General features: G+C 50.1%; 1 protein-coding gene across 1 annotated transcript in view; it reads right to left on the bottom strand.

Moving 5' to 3' along the window:
• LOC138248933 (cystathionine beta-synthase-like) overlaps nucleotides 1–14,556 on the bottom strand; it is a 151,501-nt gene extending 136,945 nt beyond the window's left edge. Inside the window, exon 1 of the mRNA XM_069202963.1 lies at nucleotides 14,345–14,556. The gene's annotated coding sequence lies outside the window, so the exon portion shown is untranslated. The remainder of the gene's footprint in view (nucleotides 1–14,344) is intronic.
• Nucleotides 14,557–14,976: the final 420 nt, after the last annotated feature.

The raw sequence follows: 14,976 nt of genomic DNA, 5'->3' as shown, positions 1-14,976 counted from the left end.
TACAGTGGTGCAGAGTGAAGTGGCACAGTGTTGTGCAGAGTGCAGCGGCACAGAGTAGAGTAGTGCAGAGTGCAGTAGCACAGTGTGGTGTAGAGTGGGGTGGCACAGAGTGGAGTGGCGTAGAGTGCAGCGGTACAGAGTAGAATAGTGCAGAGTGCAGCGGCACAGAGTAGTGTAGACTGGAGTGGCACAGAGTGCAGTGGCATAGAGTAAAGTAGTGCAGAGTGCAGTGGCACAGAGTGGTGCAGACTGCAGTGGCACAGAGTAGAGTGGTGCAGAGTGCAGTAGTACAGAGCTGTGTAGAGTGGAGTGGCACAGAGTGCAGTTGCACAGAGTAGAGTGGTGTAGAGTGCAGCAGCACAGATTAGAGTGGCGCAGAGTGGCACAGAGTGCAGTGGCACAGAGTGCAGTGGCACAGAGTGGTGTAGAGTGCAGTGGCACAGAGTAGAGTCGTGCAGAGTGCAGCAGCACAGAGTGGTGTAGAGTGGAGCGGTCTGAGTGCAGTGGCACAGAGTAGAGTGGTGCACAGTGGAGTGGCACAGAGTAGAGTCGTGCAGAGTGCAGTGGCACACAGTAGTGCAGAGTGCAGTGGCACAGAGTACAGTGGCACAGAGTGCAGTGGCACAGAGTGGAGTGGCACAGAGTAGAGTTGTGCAGAGTGCAGTGGCACAGAGTAGTGCAGAGTGCAGCAGCACAGAGTAAGGCAGAGTGCAATGGAACAGAGTAGTGCAGAGTGCAGTGGCACAGAGTAGAGTGGCACAGAGTGCAGTGGCACAGAGTGGAGTGGCACAGAGTACAGTAGTACAGAGTGAAGTGCCACAGAGTAGAGTAGTGCAGAGAGCAGCGGCACAGAGTGGTGCAGAGAGGAGTGCCACAGAGTAGAGTAGTGCAGAGTGCATTGGCACAGAGTGGTGCAGAGTGGAGTGGCATAGAGGGCAGTGGCACAGAGTAGAGTAGTGCAGAGTGCAGCAGCACAGAATAGTGCAAAGTGCAGTGGCACAGAGTGGTGCAGAGTGCAGCGGCACAGAGTAGAGTAGTGCAGAGTGCAGCGGCACAGAGTGGTGCAGAGTGCAGCGGCACAGAGTAGAGTAGTGCAGAGTGCAGCGCACAGAGTGGTGCAGAGTGCAGCGGCACAGAGTAGAGTAGTGCAGAGTGCAGCGGCACAGAGTAGGGCAGAGTGCAGCGGCACAGAGTAGTGTAGAGTGCAGTAGCACAGAGTAGAGTAGTGCAGAGTGCAGTGGCACAGAGTAGAGCGGTGTAGAGTGCAGCGGCACAGAATGGTGCAGAGTGCAGCGGCACAGAGTAGACTGGCGGAGAGTGCAACGGCACAGAGTAGAGTGGCGCAAAGTGCAGTGGCGCAAAGTGCAGTGGCACAGAGTGCAGTGGCACAGAGTGCAGTGGCACAGAGTGGTGTAGAGTGGAGTGGCAGAGTGGAGTAGCACAGAGTGCAGTGGCACAGAGTAGAGTTGTGCAGAGTGCAGCAGCACAGAGGGGTGCAGAGAGGAGTAGCATAGAGTTGAGTGGTGCAGAAGGCAGTGGTAAAGAGTAGAGTTGAATGGCACAGAGTAAAGTGGCATAGAGTGCAGTGTTTAAGAGTGACACACAGTACAGTGGCATAGAGTGGAGTTGTGCAGAGCAGATTGGTTTGGCCTAGAGTAGTGTACAGTGCAGTGGTGAAGAGTGCAGTGGTGTAGAGACAAATGGTGAAGAGTGCACTGGCATAGAGTAGAGTGCAGTGGCATGGGGTGGTGAGAAGTGTAGTGGTGCAGAATCGAGTGCAGTAACGTGGAACGATAGCAGAGGGTCACCAGTGGCTACATGCCTATTTAAAACCGACGAGGTGGGACATTCTGCAGTGCCCGGTGCCAGGGTCATATGCACCACAGCTGTAGGAGGCTGGCCTGGCTTGTAGTGGGTACCAGAGGTACTTACACCTTGTGCCAGGTCCAGTTATCCCTTATTAGTGTAGAAGAGGTGTTTCTAGCAGCTTAGGCTGATAGAAGGTAGCTATAGCAGAGCAGCTTAGGCTGAACTAGGAGACATGCAAAGCTCCTACTATACCACTGGTGTCATATGCACAATATCATAAGAAAATACAGTACACAGAGTTACTAAAAATAAAGGTACTTTATTGTTATGACAATATGCCAAAAGTATCTCAGTGAGTACCCTCAGTATGAGGATGAAAAATATACACAAGATATATGTACACAAACCAAAATTATGCAAGTAATAGCAAAAGGAAGTAATGCAAGCAATGTACAGTCACAATAGATTGCAATAGGAGCACATAGGTATAGGGGCAACACAAACCATATACTCCAAAAGTGGAATGCGAACCACAAATGGACCCCAAACCTATGTGAGCTTGCAGAGGGTCGCTGGGACTGTAAGAAAACAGTGAGGGTTAGAAAAATAGCCCACCCCAAGACCCTGTAAGGTAGGTGTAAACTGCACCTACAACCCCCAGAGAGCACAGAAGTCGTGATAGGGGGATTCTGCAAGGAAAACCAACACCAGCAATGCAACAACAGTAGATTTCCGGACCTGAGTACCTGTAAGACAAGGGGACCAAGTCCAAGAGTCACGACAGTGTCGAGAGTGGGCAGGAGCTCAAGAAATGCCAGCTGAGGGTGCAAGGAAGCTGCCACCTGAAGGAAGAAGCTTGGTGTTTTGCAAGACCTAAGAGGACTAGGAACTTCCCCTTTGGAGGATGGATGTCCCACGTAGTGAAGAAGCTTGCAGAGGTGTTCCCATACAGAAAGACCGCAAACAAGCCTTGCTAGCTGCAAGGTTCGCAGTTAGGGTTTTTGGGTGCTGCTGTGGCCCAGGAGGGACCAGGATGTCGCCCAGCAAGTCAGCGAGCCCTCACAGAAGCAGGCAGCACCCGCAGAAGTACCTGAACAGGTACTTAGAAGAAAAGTGAACCGGAGTCCACGCGAAGTCACAAAAGGGAGTCCCACGACGCCAGAGGACGACTCAGGAGGTTGTGCACTGCAGGTTAGAGTGTCGGGGACCCAGGCTTGGCTGTGCACAAAGGAAATCCTGGAAGAGTGCACAGGAGCTGGAGCAGCTGCAAATCATGCGGTACCCAGCAATGCAGTCTAGCGTGGGGAGGCAAGGACTTACCTCCACCAAACTTGGACTGAAGAGTCACTGGACTGTGGGAGTCACTTGGACAGAGTTGCTGAGTTCCAGGGACCATGCTCGTCGTGCTGAGAGGGGACCCAGAGGATGGGTAATGCAGTCTTTTGTTGCCTGCGGTTTCAGGGGGAAGATTCCTTCGACCCACAGGAGATTTCTTCAGAGCTCCTGGTGCAGAGAGGAGGCAGGCTACCCCCAGAGCATGCACCACCTGGAAACAGTTGAGAAAGCCAGCAGGATGAAGCAATACAAGGTTGCTAGTAGTCGTCTTGCTACTTTGTTGCGGTTTTGCAGGAGTCCTGAGCAGTCAGTGGTTGATCCTTTGGCAGAAGGTGAAGAGGGAGATGCAGAGGAACTCTGGTGAGCTCTTGCATTCGTTATCTGAAGAATTCCCCAAAGCAGAGACCCTACATAGCCAGAAAAGGAGGTTTGGCTACCTAGGAAGGAGGATTGGCTACTGAGAGAGGTAAGAGCCTATCAGAAGGAGTGTCTGACGTCACCTGCTGGCACTGGCCACTCAGAGCAGTCCAGTGTGCCAGCAACACCTCTGAATCCAAGATGGCAGAGGTCAGGGGCACACTGGAGGAGCTCTGGGCACCTCCCAGGGGAGGTGCAGGTCAGGGGAGTGGTCACTCCCCTTTCCTTTGTCCAGTTTCACACCAGAGCAGGGCTGGGGGATCCCTAAACCGGTGTGGACTGGCTTATGCAGATATGGGCACCAAAGCATTTCCAGAGGCAGGGGGAGGCTACTCCTCCCCAGCCTTCACACCTATTTCCAAAGCGAGAGGGTGTTACACCCTCTCTCAGAGGAAGTCCTTTGTTCTGCCTTCCTGGGCCAGGGCTGCCTGGAATCCAGGAGGGCAGAAACCTGTCTGAGGGGTTGGCAGCAGCAGCAGCTGCAGTGGAAACCCCGGAAAGGCAGTTTGGCAGTACCCGGGTTCTGTGCTAGAGACCCGGGGGATCATGGAATTGTCTCACAATACCATGATCTTAGACATGTTACATGGCCATGTTCGGAGTTACCATTGTGACGCTATACACAGGTAGTGACCTATGTATAGTGCACGTCTGTAATGGTGTCCCCGCACTCACAAAGTCCGGGGAATTTGCCCTGAATTATGTGGGGGCACCTTGGCTAGTGCCAGGGTGCCCACACACTAAGTTACTTTGCACCCAACCTTCACCAGGTGAAGGTTAGACATATAGGTGACTTATAAGTTACTTAAGTGTAGTGGTAAATGGCTGTGAAATAACGTGGACGTTATTTCACTCAGGCTGCACTGGCAGGCCTGTGTAAGAATTGTCAGATCTCTCTATGGGTGTCAAAAGAAATGCTGCAGCCCATAGGGATCTCCTGGAACCCCAATACCCTGGGTACCTCAGTACCATATATTAGGGAATTATAAGGGTGTTCCAGTATGCCAATATGAATTGGTACATTTAGTCACTAGCCTGTTAGTGACAAATTTGGAAAGCAGAGAGAGCATAACCACTGAGGTTCTGGTTAGCAGAGCCTCAGTGAGACAGTTAGGCATCACACAGGGAACACATACAGGGCACATACTTATGAGCACTGGGGTCCTGCCTGACAGGGTCCCAGTGACACATAGACTAAAACAACATATATACAGTGAAATATGGGGGTAACATGCCAGGCAAGATGGTACTTTCCTACAACAGCATACTAGATAGGTCATTTCTCAAAATTACAGACAAGTTGCAAAACGTCATTGTGCAATTTGCACCCACTATTTCCGTCGAGTCTGTTAGTAAGTCAAGGCCATAACTCGTTCTAGCAAAGAGCACGAAAAGTGCAGACTCGGTTCCACCTGTGACACACACAGCACTCTTGAGACATTCATATAGGAACAGAGATGCCTAATGCTCCAATGGTATCCCCACTGGTAACCTCGTGCAGGAGAATACCAGATTTTTCTGTCCTCAGGGAACAGGTGGAAATCCCCCCATGCCCATTTGTACACCTTTGACTTCTGTCTTACATTTTGAACTTGAGTCTGATCCACTGTGAATGATAATTTTGTCTCCAAATGCAGATGTTGTTCTGTTACCTTGATACTGTCTGAGAATGATGTGCCCCATAGATACCATCTGCTCACTTTTAAGTTCCATGAGTTGAGCTCCTTCTGTGACGAACCCTGTCAGCCCTCCTGCCTCGAACACTAATAAAACTATAAATAAATTAAATAAGCCACATTAATCCTGATGGAAAAACTCAGCCTGTCTCCCAGTATCTGACAAAACACCCCCATTACATCATCAGTACCTAATCAAGACAATACTTACATTACCCATATGTACCCAACCAAACACCCCATTCCATCACTAATAACTAACCAACTCAATACTAACATTACCCATATGTACCCAACCAAACACCCTATTCCATCACCAGTAACTAACTAACCCAATACTTACATTACCCATATGTACCCAACCAAACACCCTATTCCATCACCAGTAACTAACCAACCCAATACTTACATTACCCATATGTACCCAACCAAACACCCCATTACACCACTAATAACTAACCAACCCAATACTTACATTACCCATATGTACCCAACCAAACACCCCATTACATCACTAATAACTAACCAACCCAATACTTACATTACCCATATGTAGCCAACAAGTCAAACACCCCAGTACATCACCGGTAACTAACCAACCCAATACTTACATTACCCATATGTACCCAACCAAACACCCCATTCCATCACTAATAACTAACCAACCCAATACTTACATTACCCATATGTACCCAACCAAACACCCTATTCCATCACCAGTAACTAACCAACCCAATACTTACATTACCCATATGTACCCAACCAAACACCCCATTACATCACTAATAACTAACCAACCCAATACTTACATTACCCATATGTACCCAACAAGTCAAACACCCCAGTACATCACCGGTAACTAACCAACCCAATACTTACATTACCCATATGTACCCAACCAAACACCCCATTCCATCACTAATAACTAACCAACTCAATACTAACATTACCCATATGTACCCAACCAAACACCCCATTACATCATCAGTACCTAATCAACCCAATACTTACATTACCCATATGTACCCAACCAAACACCCTATTCCATCACCAGTAACTAACCAACCCAATACTTACATTACCCATATGTACCCAACCAAACACCCCATTACATCACTAATAACTAACCAACCCAATACTTACATTACCCATATGTACCCAACAAGTCAAACACCCCAGTACATCACCGGTAACTAACCAACCCAATACTTACATTACCCATATGTACCCAACCAAACACCCCATTACATCACTAATAACTACCCAACCCAATAGTTGCATTACCCATATGTACCCAACCAAACACCCCATTACATCACAAGTACCTAACCCACCCAATACCTACATTACCCATATGTACCGAGCCAAACACCCCTTATATCATCAGTACCTAACCAACCCAATATTAACATTACCCATATATACCCAACCAAACACCCCATTACATCACCAGTACCTAACCAACCCAATACTTACATTACCCATATGTACCCATCCAAACACCCCCATTTCATCATCAGATTTGGACCAAACAAATACTTCCATTCCTTTAATCTGTACCGACCAATCAAACACTCCCATTTTATAATGAAACACTCTTCTTGCTTCCATTAAAACCTGACCAGACGTTCTGAATATTTCTTTCAGTAGCCAGTCAAACACTGTCAATTCATCCATCAGTACCTGACCAATCAAACACTGCCATTCCATCCATCAGTGCCTGACCAATCAAGCACTGCCATTCCATCCATCAGTACCCAAACAAACACTGCCATTCCATCCATCAGTACCTGACCAAACAAACACTGCCATTCCATCCATCAGTGCCTGACCAATCAAGCACTGCCATTCCATCCATCAGTACCGAACCAATCAAACACTGCCATTCCATCCATCAGTGCCTGACCAATCAAGCACTGCCATTCCATCCATCAGTACCGAACCAATCAAACACTGCCATTCATCCATCAGTGCCTGACCAATCAAGCACTGCCATTCCATCCATCAGTACCCAAACAAACACTGCCATTCCATCCATCAGTACCTGACCAAACAAACACTGCCATTCCATCCATCAGTGCCTGACCAATCAAGCACTGCCATTCCATCCATCAGTACCGAACCAATCAAACACTGCCATTCCATCCATCAGTGCCTGACCAATCAAGCACTGCCATTCCATCCATCAGTACCGAACCAATCAAACACTGCCATTCCATCCATCAGTGCCTGACCAATCAAGCACTGCCATTCCATCCATCAGTACCGAACCAATCAAACACTGCCATTCCATCCATCAGTGCCTGACCAATCAAGCACTGCCATTCCATCCATCAGTACCGAACCAATCAAACACTGCCATTCCATCCATCAGTGCCCGACCAAACAAACACTGCCATTCCATCCATCAGTACCGAACCAATCAAGCACTGCCATTCCATCCATCAGTGCCGAACCAATCAAGCACTGCCATTCCATCCATCAGTACCCGACCAATCAAACACCATGATTCCATCTATCAGTATCCGACCAATCAAACACCATGATTCCATCCATCAGTATCTGACCAATCGAACAATCCCAGTCCATACTTCAGGCCACATATGAATAATCAAAGACTTTTCACATTATCAACAGAGCCCTTAGCCATCAAACATTTTCTTGACATCAGACAAACTGTTTTACATAATACGAACCATCTCCCAAGTAATCAGACATATACTATCAAATGAGCAAATACCTGAGAAACCACATTTCATGTTATATCTGCCAACACCTCAAAACCCAAACACTTTCATGAGAGCAGCTGACCGGTGAACAGTGACACAAACACAAAATCTAATAACAGGATAAGCAAAGAATTACCAGTGTACCAGCAAAACCCTCAACATCTGGCATTTTCATAAATCTGATCAAACACTTTCCGTAATATCGGCCACCACCAGAGCAATCAAAAGCCAACCAAAGGACCTTCAGACACCTTCCATCCGGCATCCCATACCTCAGTGATCAAACTCTTCCAGTCAATCAACCCATACCCAAACAGACATATGTTCCACCAAACAACCAACAGCTGATAAATCAAAGGCAAAGCAAAGAACATTTAGACATGCTCTATCCATCATCCCATACCTCAGAGATCAAACTTATCAATCAATCAACACCTAAGCAGACATGTGTTCCACCAAACAACCACAGCTGATAAATCAAAGAAAAAACAAAGAACATTTACACATGCTCTGTCCATCATCCCATACCTCAGAGATCAAACTCTTCTTATCAATCAATTAACACCCAAGCAGACATGTGTTCCACCAAACAACCAACAGCTGATAAATTAAAGGCAAAGCAAAGAACATTTAGACATGCTCTATCCATCATCCCATACCTCAGAGATCAAACTTATCAATCAACCAACACCCAAGCAGACATGTGATCCACCAAACAACCACAGCTGATAATCAAACACCAACCAAAGGACATTCAAACGTGCTCTAGCCATCATCCCACACCTCAGACACCAAACCCTTCCAGTCAATCAATGAATACCCCACCAGATATGTGCTCCAGCAAACATCAACATCTAAACATTCAAGCACTTTGTCCTTACATTCAAGCACTTTCCATCATATCTACACAACAAACACGTTCACAAAATTACCCCTACCTGAGCAACGCAACACTTTCCATCCATCAGCAAAGACCTGAACAATGGAACACTTCCCACCCATCAGCAAAGACCTGAACAATGGAACACTTCCCACCGATCAGCAAAGACGTGAACCATGGAACACTTTCCATCCATCAGCAAAGACCTGAACAATGGAACACTTCCCACCCATCAGCAAAGACCTGAACAATGGAACACTTCCCACCGATCAGCAAAGACCTGAACCATGGAACACTAACCACCCATCAGCAAGGACCTGAACCATGGAACACTTCCCACCCATCAGCAAGGACCTGAACCATGGAACACTAACCTGAGTTTAACATGAGTTCTGGTTCTACCCCTCTGTGCAAGGCATGGTTTAACATGAGTTCTGGTTCTACCCCTCTGCGTATGGCATGGTTTAACCTGAGTTCCGGTTCTACCCCTCTGTGTATGGCATGGTTTAACCTGAGTTCCAGTTCTACCCCTCTGTGTATGGCATGGTTTAACCTGAGTTCCAGTTCTACCCCTCTGTGTATGGCATGGTTTAACCTGAGTTCCAGTTCTACCCCTCTGTGTATGGTGTGGTTTACTCCAGTTCCACCCCTCTGTGTATGCTATAGTTTCATCCAGTTCTACCCCTCTGTGTATGGTGTGGTTTACTCCAGTTCTACCTCTCTGTGTATGTGTGGTTTACTCCAGTTCTACCTCTCTGTGTATGTGTGGTTTACTCCAGTTCTACCTCTCTGTGTATGTGTGGTTTACTCAAGTTCTACCTCTCTGTGTATGGTGTGGTTTACCCCAGTTCTACCTCTCTGTGTATGTGTGGTTTACTCAAGTTCTACCTCTCTGTGTATGGTGTGGTTTACTCCAGTTCTACCTCTCTGTGTATGTGTGGTTTACTCCAGTTCTACCTCTCCGTGTATGTGTGGTTTACTCAAGTTCTACCTCTCTGTGTATGTGTGGTTTACCCCAGTTCTACCTCTCTGTGTATGTGTGGTTTACTCCAGTTCTACCTCTCTGTGTATGGTGTGGTTTTACCCCAGTTCTACCTCTCTGTGTATGGCATGGTTTAACCCGAGTTCCGGTTCTACCCCTCTGTGGGTGGCATGGTTTAACCCGAGTTCCGGTTCTACCCCTCTGTGGGTGGCATGGTTTAACCCGAGTTGACAGCCCTGTTTGCTGGGGGAGGTTCTGAAAGCCTAGGCTGGGGTTGGGCAGTGAACAGAAAGGCCAGTTTATTTCCCAGACTCGCAAAGGAAACGTTGCAAAACTGCTAATGTATGCGGACTATTAAATGTTTACAGTGGGGTTATTGCTATGATGTAACGCACATTTAATGCCCCTGCAGCAATACATAAACTACTGGTAATTCTCAGAATAACTGTGTCGTGTTTCAGCTCTCCTGATGCAGCCACGAGCCCCCACCCACTCCTGTGAGTCAGCTGAAGGGTCACACTCTGAAAACGTGTCTAAGATTGGGAGGTCTCAGACACCCTCACATGCTGAGCTCCCAGACACCCTGACAAGCTGAGCTCCCAGACACCCAGACAAGCTGAGCTCCCAGACACCCTCACATGCTGAGCTCCCAGACACCCTGACAAGCTGAGCTCCCAGACACCCAGACAAGCTGAGCTCCCAGACCCCCTGACATGCTGAGCTCCCAGACACCCAGACATGCTGAGCTCCCAGACACCCTGACATGCTGAGCTCCCAGACACCCTGACATGCTGAGCTCCCAGACACCCAGACAAGCTGAGCTCCCAGACCCCCTGACATGCTGAGCTCCCAGACACCCAGACATGCTGAGCTCCCAGACACCCTGACATGCTGAGCTCCCAGACACCCAGACAAGCTGAGCTCCCAGACACCCTGACAAGCTGAGCTCCCAGACACCCTTCTGCATGCTGAGCTCCCAGACCCCCTGACATGCTGAGCTCCCAGACACCCTTCTGCATGCTGAGCTCCCAGACCCCCTGACATGCTGAACTCTCACAGGCTGAGCTCCCAGACACTAGGAGCTCTCAGACACCCTGACATGCTGAGCTCCCAGACACTCCGCTGTGTGCTGAGCTGCCAGACATGCTGAGTTCCCAGACACCCTGACATGCTGAGTTCCCAGACACCTTGACATGCTGAACTCCCAGACATTCTGCTGCATGCTGAGCTCCCAGACACCCTGCTGCAGGCTGAGCTCCCAGACACCCTGACATCTGTTGAGCTCCCAGACACCCTGACATGCTGAGCTCCCAGACCCCCAAAACGGCTGAACTCCTGCACACACACAGACATGCTGAGCTCCCAGACACCCTGACATGCTGAGCTCCCAGACACCCAGACAAGCTGAGCTCCCAGACACCCTGACATGCTGAACTCTCACAGGCTGAGCTCCCAGACACTAGGAGCTCTCAGACACCCTGACATGCTGAGCTCCCAGACACCCTGACATGCTGAGCTCCCAGACACCCTGACATGCTGAGCTCCCAGACACCCAGACAAGCTGAGCTCCCAGACACCCTTCTGCATGCTGAGCTCCCAGACCCCCCGACATGCTGAGCTCCCCAGACACCCTGCTGCATGCTGAGCTCCCAGACACCCTGACATGATGAGCTCCCAGACACCCTGCTGCATGTTGAGCTCTCAGACACCCTGACATACTGAGCTCCCAGACATTCTGTGGTGTGCTGAGTTCCTAGACACCTTGCTGCATGCTGAGCTCTCAGACAACCTGACATGCTGAGCTCCCACATATTCTGCAGCGTGCTGAGCTCCCAGACACCCTGACAAGCTGAGCTCCTAGGCACCCTGATGTGAGCTCCCAGGCACCCTGACATGCTGACCTCCCAAACACCCTGACATGCCGAGCTCCCAGACACCCTGCTGCATGCTGAGCTCCCAGACACCCTGACAAGCTGAGCTCCCAGACTTCCTGACATGCATGAGATCCCACACACCCTGGCATGCTGAGCTCCTAGACACCCTGCTGCAGGCTGAGCTCCTAGACACACTGCTGCATGCTGAGCTCCCAGACACCCTAACATGCTGAGCTCTCACACACACTGCTGCATGCTGAGCTCCCATACACCCTGCTGCATTTTGAGCTCCCAGACACCTGGACATGCTGTGCTCCCAGACACCCTGCTGCATGCTAGGCTCCCAGACCCCCTGACTTGCTGAGCTCCCAAACACACTCCTACATGCTTAGCTGCCAGACACCGTGTGACGTGCTGAGCTCCCAGACACCATGTGGCCTGCTGAGCTTCCAGACACCCCGCTGCATGCTGAGCTTCTAGACACCCTGTGTTGTGGTGAGCTCCCAGACACCATGTGGCGTGCTGAGCTCCCAGACACCCTAACATGCTGAGCTCCCAGACACCCTTCTGCATGCTGAGCTCCCAGACCACCTGACATGCTGAGCTCCCAGACATTCTGTGGTGTGCTGAGTTCCTAGACACCTTGCTGCATGCTGAGCTCTCAGACAACCTGACAAGCTGAGCTCCTAGGCACCCTCATGTGAGCTCCCAGGCACCCTAACATGCTGAGCTCCCAGACACCCTGATATGCGGAGTTCCCAGACACCCTGCTGCAGGCTGAGCTCCCAGACACCTTGACATGCTGACCTCCCAAACACCCTGACATGCCGAGCTCCCAGACACCCTGCTGCATGCTGAGCTCCCAGACCCCCTGACATGCTGAGCCCCCAGACACCGTGCTGCAGGAGGAGCTCCCAGACACTCTGACATCTGCGGAGTTCCCAGACACCCTGACATGCTGAGCCCCCAGACACCCTGCTGCAGGCTGAGCTCCTAGACACACTGCTGCATGCTGAGCTCCCAGACACCCTGACATGCTGAGCTCTCAGACACCTTGCTGTGTGCTGAGCTCCCAGACACCCTGCTGCAGGCTGAGCTCCTAGACACACTGCTGCATGCTGAGCTCCCAGACACCCTGACATGCTGAGCTCTCAGACACCCTGACATGATGAGCCCCCAGACACCCTGCTGCAGGCTGAGCTCCCAGACACCCTGTAATGCTGAGCTCCCAGACACCCTGACATGCTGAGCTCTCAGACACCTTGCTGTGTGCTGAGCTCCCAGACACCCTGCTGCAGGCTGAGCTCCTAGACACACTGCTGCATGCTGAGCTCCCAGACACCCTGACATGCTGAGCTCTCAGACACCCTGACATGCTGAGCCCCCAGACACCCTGCTGCAGGCGGAGCTCCCAGACACCCTGTAATGCTGAGCTCCTAGACATACAGACATGCTGAGCTCCCAGACACCCTCTTGCATGCTGACAGATGAGGGTCTTTACTAGGCTCTGGATAACTTTATCAAACCTATGTCCACCCCACGTCCACCGCATTCCTCGTTAAATACTCGTAATAAACGGAATTATTACATGTTCCCTCCTGGAAACCGTGCGCGAGCAGACATGATGTTAGCTTCTTCTGTGCAGTGCAGGAATCCGTGTTATCCAAATCCACAACCCTTCGTGCATTAGTCACGGAAGCATGAAGGTATGAATCGGCCCTGTTGGCCCCCGTAAGGTGCACATTGCATTGTGCACAGATTACAGCACGTGCCTTAGCCCTCCGAGCTACCATTCGAGCTGTGTCTGACGTGTGCTCCCGTCTCACGTGAGTGAAACCCTCTTCCTTCGTGGATCCGCGGACTGGAGCCCTGAGAGGGGCTCCGGGGAGGGGGGTGCAGGCAGGGTGAAAGGAGTGGGCGCACACCTAGGATGGAAGGAGCGGACCTTGGACATAGCAGGAGGGCAAGATGTAGCGGTGTCTGACCACCTCCCCCCGTCCTCCTCCGACCCTCACGTAACCCCCCCCCCCCTACACACACACACACACACACACCTCCCTTCACTTCTGCACCCATGGGACAGAGTAACAAAGTTTCACAAATATCAACTCCAAACCACAAGTCTACAAATTAAACGATGCGCGAAGATTTCTAAAGCGCGACCCCGTCGGGCGTCACAGCGCTATAAAAGGATTCGTGCAAAACACGAACCAAGGCGATACATGCTTGACACAATTTAAATTCTATTGAAAGTTACAGACAGCACCCGGTAAAATTCTCTGGTCGAATATTTAACTTAAGGAAAAAAAAAAAAAAATGCTCTTCCGTGAAATGGATGACACGAACGTGTGACCACAAGCAGGACACGTGCAAAAAGTAAGCGTTTTGTCTTTAAACTGGACGGCAGGTCTTGTCCTACAAGACGCAGAGCACAGCCCGAGGGTATTAACGCATCACCCTTTAATGATCTGAAATCTGGGACCCCCTAGGGTACGTTATTCCAAATAAAATCAAACACACGTCGAACTATTCATAAAGTGAAACCGACCCTGTAGAGCGCTGTATCTGGTGCATATTTTATAGAGCTTAGAAACGGCACAAGTGAGAGGGAAGCACTACCCAGTGCTATTAGAATAAAATACCTTGTTGCCTCGACTCTACAGCGCCTGGAGTGGGCTGTGTCTCGTTGTATCCCCTGAAGACTTCTTGGCGCTGCGCAGAGGAGGACCTTCTCTTCCGGTCGCCCGCAGGGTCTGGGCACGGGTGTACACCGGAGCTCTGGGTGGGGCAGGAATGGGTGAGGACGGTGCCCACACCCTGCTGCCTCTGCACTCTGTGTGGAATAAGAGATTTCACTCCGCTCCCAGGTACACTAGGCGCTAGGAAGGAGTCCCTCCCCAGGGGGCTGGACCCACCCTCCCCTGGGTGTGCCCTGGAAAGGGGCGGAGTCAGGGTGCTACATACATATAGGAGGCTGCGCTGGACATAGGAGTAGGGTGACCACCTGGCATTGAGGCAAATTCTGGACAGGACTGTAAAAAATTCAGGACAAAGGGTCAAAATTCAGGACAAAAATTCAGGACAAAGGGTCAAAATTCAGGACAAAAATTCAAGAACAAACGTCAGTTTTACAGACACACGCAAGAGAGGCCATGCCTCACTATGTTGTCAGTGCATTTATGTATTCTTTTTTAACATAGCACTATTTATTTACTGTGGACCTTTTGTGATTGCCTCCTGGTGTGCTACATTCAGGTGTCACATTACGTCCTTG

The sequence above is a fragment of the Pleurodeles waltl genome, chromosome 8 (genome assembly GCF_031143425.1).
Source record: "Pleurodeles waltl isolate 20211129_DDA chromosome 8, aPleWal1.hap1.20221129, whole genome shotgun sequence".
NCBI classification, from domain to species: Eukaryota; Metazoa; Chordata; class Amphibia; order Caudata; family Salamandridae; genus Pleurodeles; species Pleurodeles waltl.
Note: the sequence above shows the minus strand (reverse complement) of the source record. Positions and strands in the feature narration are given on the sequence as shown.